The sequence below is a fragment of the Armigeres subalbatus genome, unplaced genomic scaffold (genome assembly GCF_024139115.2).
Source record: "Armigeres subalbatus isolate Guangzhou_Male unplaced genomic scaffold, GZ_Asu_2 Contig1590, whole genome shotgun sequence".
NCBI lineage: Eukaryota > Metazoa > Arthropoda > Insecta > Diptera > Culicidae > Armigeres > Armigeres subalbatus.
In genome coordinates, this window is record NW_026942384.1 from 23,355 (window position 1) to 28,391 (window position 5,037).

General features: G+C 36.6%; 1 long non-coding RNA gene across 1 annotated transcript; it reads left to right on the top strand.

The window, feature by feature from the left end:
- The first annotated feature begins 563 nt into the window (after nucleotides 1–563).
- On the top strand, nucleotides 564–1,369 carry LOC134203030 (uncharacterized). The gene is made up of 4 exons (XR_009977407.1): nucleotides 564–691; nucleotides 783–883; nucleotides 957–1,142; nucleotides 1,250–1,369. It is a non-coding gene; the product is annotated as an uncharacterized LOC134203030 (long non-coding RNA).
- Nucleotides 1,370–5,037: the final 3,668 nt, after the last annotated feature.

Genomic DNA, 5,037 nt, shown 5'->3' on the forward strand with positions numbered 1-5,037 from the left:
CTAGGTTGCGAGCGGTCCCAGCTGAAATAGCATGTAGATGACAGACTAGAGTGTAAATATTTACTCAGAGGATATTTCAAGAGGGAATTCAAAGGTAAAACATAAGTTTCATGAGGTATGCCAACATTTTCACGTATAGTTTATTTAGCTGGATTATCTTAAATTCGAAGCCTTATACAGGTCATATTAGCTCAAATTCTACAAAAATGATGATTGCATCTTATATGGTATACCATAAAGTAGCAGTTTAGGGATAACTTGTTGAATTTCGATAAAGTCGTGTTTTTGGATTTATGACCTATGGGGGAACCACTGTGGGGTGGTGGCAACTTTTTGGGTCTTCTACACAGAAAAAACAAAAATTGTTTTAATGAAAATTTTATACTTTATATTTGAAAGTTGTTCTGTTTTGATCAAAATAAAAGTTTTTTTCTCATTTTGAAAGTGATATTTTTAATTTAAAAGTTTGAAATTCCTGTTCGGAGTATAAATTTGAAAGTATCTTCTTTCAGTGTAAAAATTATAGACCTGTCAAACTTCTAAAACAGATACGATAAAGAGTGTGCGTGTGGAATGGAAGAAAAGCGAAACAATAAAAACAAATTCTCAAACTGGAGTGCCGAAATTTTAATCGTTTTAATGTTGTGCTGAATATTCTTCTGATTGATAGAGAATACTTAATAAACATAAGGTAGGTGAAAAAAGTCCGATATAAATCGGTATAGTGATAATTTAGGGAAATACCAATGTTATAATACCAATAATTATTCCTTTGTAAACAGCCGAAATGAAAGCGATGACATATCCTGGTCTGTCGTGAACGCTGAGGTCAAAACTAGTTTTTTCCTAATGGATATCTGCTGCAGGCAATGGGCAGTGAAAGGTAAGTTTTATTTAAATAAATAATCGAAGTTGCTGTAAACCAATAGTGAAATGTTTTCCATTAATATTGACAGAGACAATCCATCATGATTTCCTCCACGTAACTTCGAGTGCAGTTTCAGCAGAAGGCGAAGCAGTAGACTGTTTTATTCGAGAATTTGCTGCCTGTTGGCTTCAAGGAAGATCATAGCCAATGGCATTTGAAGGGACCCGATTTGTATCACATGATAGGCATGTTCCTGAAAACCATGCATTGGATAGTAAGTATCTACATATTCCAAATACATTTGCTTCCAGTTTTTCCTTTTTTTCCCGACAAATTAATGATTTATGACTTTTTAATTTGTATTCGTATGATTTGTTTCAGCGAAATTTGTGTTATATTCCTGACCACCAATAAATGGAGCTAAGCGGATCAATATGGATCGGGAGATCTATCATGATAACCTCAAGGATGAAAGCTCTCGTGGAAACAACGGGTCGGGCCGACAGTATAAAAATGTTAACCTTGCTTTAATTTGATTAATAAAATAATTCATGGTTGCAAATTTATTCTTGATTTTACTGGTCTGAAAACAATAATAAACATACTCATTCATTTAAAACAATAATAGACATACTTTTAGTTTTTGTAGCGTACCTCTTTCGATTTGACGGTTCTACAATTCATAAAGAAAGTTTAAACTTTTAAAAGTTTAGTTTCAGTGTGGCTTTAGGTTACTTCTAAAAACAAAAGTTGTTGAACTTTTATTTTGATTTTTCGCAACTCTCTACGAAAAAGAACCAACGAAACTTTTTATTTTAACCAATGGATTTTTTAATTCAACCAATGGTATTTCTTTGTGTGTAATTCGTAGTTTTATAGTGGTTTTATGAAAACACATGAATATTAGTGCTTGGCACTATTTCCTTCTAAGCTCCAAAAACTTTGAAACGAAATCCACAATCAACAGTAAAGGCTGGATCACAATAGCATGCGTACGTTGCGCTGGGCGTTGAAGTTAGCGTTTTGTACTAGAACGCAACGCTAATAAACGTGACGCATTCATGCCCACAATGCAACGTTCGCGTTGTGCGTTTTAATAATAATGATATTTGAATTTCAAACAAATCCGCTCTGCTCTGAAATAATATGTATTATCAAATAGGCAGAAAAAAACAATATGCAAGCTTCCTCCAGGAATTCCATCGACAATTTCTCCAGTCATTCTATCCGAAGTTCTATCAGGAATTCTTTAAGAATGCCTCCAGCAACTTCTTCGACAATGTCTTCAGGAATTTCACCATTAATTTCGCCGGGAATTAATCCAAAAATTTCACCATTATTTACTCCAAGAAATCTTCCACGAGCTCCTTTATAAGTTCTGCAGTGAATTCTTCCGATAATTCTTCGTGCTGTTTCTCATAGGAATTTCTGAAAAATTGCACCGTGAAGTTCCTAAGAATATTCCGAAAGTTGAAAGTTGATTTCTTGTGAAAATTTCAAAGAATTTCTCCTGGAATTCCGCCGAACATTTATACAGAAATTATACCGAAAATGAAATTTTCGGAGGAATTCCTAGATTAATTCCCCTCCGAGAATTATTCCAGTAGTTCTATCGGCAGTTCCTACTGGGGTTCCTCTGAAAATTCTTTCAGGAAATTCTCCAGAATTTCTTCTGGGAATTCATTCAGGCTTTCTTTCTGGAACTCATTTAGTTTTCTTTAGGAATTTATATAGAAATTCACCCAGAAGCTCCTCCGAGAATTTCTCTGGGAACTCCTCAGAGAATTCTCCGGGATGTCCTCTGACGATGACGATGGTCCAGCTATATACCCCTACAAAGGTTTCAGCTAGACGAGATTTGTCTATAAGATGAATTTTCCACGATTTTTTCCGAGGATTCTTCTGATAGTTTCACTGGCATTTCCTCCGGGGGTTCCTTTGAAAATTCTCCCGGGAGTTTCTTCAGAAATTCCTCCGGAAGTTCCTACGAGACTTCTTCCGAGAGCTCCTTCGGGAATTCCACCAGTAGCTCTGCCAGGAACTCATTCAGGCTTTTTTCAGGAAATCATTTACACTAATAAAAATCCACACATTTTTATTGGCAAAAATCTAAAGAAATTTACAAATAAATTTTATGTGTACGTTAATAATCACCCGCTATAGGAGAATCCACATAAAGGTTATTAGTTAATAACGGTTATGTGTATTTTCACATATATGCTATGCGAATTCACATAGCCGTTATGTGGGAAATGCTATAGTCAAAATTTATGTGTGCCACATATAATGGATTTGATTGGATGTATGTCAGTGTAGGCTTTCTGCAGAAATTTAATTGGAAATTCCTTCCGAAGTTCTTCCGATAGTTTCTGTGGGAGTTCCTCCGGGAGGTCCTCTAGGAATTCTTCTAGGAGTTCCTTCTGAAATTCTTTTGAGAGTTCTTACGGGAGCTCCTCCGGCAGTTCCTTCGGGAACTCCTCCGGGAGATACACCTCTGAAGAGGAATTCCCAGAGTAATTTCCGGAGGAACATCCGGAGGAATTCCCGTAGAAATTATCAGAGGAATTCTAAGTCGCTAAGTTAACTTAGTCCCGTTTTATTAGGAAATGCTAAGACAACCCAAAAAACAATTTAAGCTGAACAAGCTAGTTTTTTGGCTGAAGAAGGCTATTTTTCACTAAATAATCGCTTTATCCGACTCCAATGTTAGTTGGGAATGTAACAATAAAACCGGACTCCTTGATAAAGGTACAATATATGTAACCGAAACGACGGATAAAATCGTAAAACCCGTTTTTGAGCATAAGAAGACTGAAAGCCATAACCTCAAATATTATTATTATCTTTATTTGGGAAGTTTTCAGTCCAAGGCTGGCTCACCTCGAATCCAGGAATTCCCTGTGAAGTTCCTGGAGGGATTCCCGGAGAAACTCTTGGTAAAACTCCTGGAGGAGCTCCCGGAGGTACTCCGGACAATTGCTATTTCCATATAACCATTTTAAAATTTTCCTAAATCGGGTCTCGAACTGCTGACATTTGATCATCCGCCGGTAACGTTGTCATCTGCGCCATCCTTGAGTTGTTCGATATGGCTCACTCAATGCATAACATAAATCATCTGATTGCTGAATATGAATCATAATTGGACTCTTATTCAATGAGTCAATCTGTCAAACTACAGTTTGTTAATAACTGAATGATTTGTTTATCGGCTTTATCGGTCATTTCTACTCAAAGTATGAGGGAGTAGATAATCGAAAGATAATTGAAAATCATCAGATTGAAAGCGAACAAGTATGAAGCGATAGAGGGTGAAAGGGAGAAAGGAAGACCATCTATTGAACAGCACACAATCGAAGCGTGAATCTTCTTGCCTAACGCCCTGGCTCTGGACGGCTTGGTTAGTGGTATGGAAACCACCGTGCCAAGACAGGCAAAGAGATCCAGGCAACGATCTCCCCATGTGCTGTTCTGTTTTTCATCTAGTTCTATCGATCGGCAGGTTTGTGCGGAATTCGTACTACCACTCATGGAGGTATGTCCATATCGTGACGTGTTCTTCCATAATCACCCGATTTCGATCTCCAACGAACGTAATGTTGAAGCAATTGCTATTTCCATATAACCATTTTAAAATTTTCCTAAATCGGGTCTCGAACTGCTGACATTTGACCATCCGCCGGTAACGTTGTCATCCGCGCCATCCTTGAGTTGTTAGATATGGCTCACTCAATGCATAACATAAAATTGGGAAAATATGTTAAAATTATGTCAACACAATAAATTAAAATCCGTCCGCAATGCTATTTATGAATTTATGAAAATTAAATAAATTTATATTCGGCTTTCCTCAGAATCTTTTAATAAACGGTTGTGATATGATTGTCAAATGCTGAGATTATTGCAATTTCGCCGCAATAAAGATCAACATTCATGCGATAATATTGGGATTCCACACATCAAAGATTCAACAATTTTCCGACATTATTCAAGTTTGTCCGGCTTTTAATAAATGTAAACAACTTCATAACTACACCCAGACACTACAAATATGTTCCATACTGGCCAATGCGTTCCGCATGAATGCATGAATTTTCTTCATTGCTCCAGCAATTTTATTCGTTATAATCTACAACAGCTTTATAAATCACGAATATAAAAAGCATGTC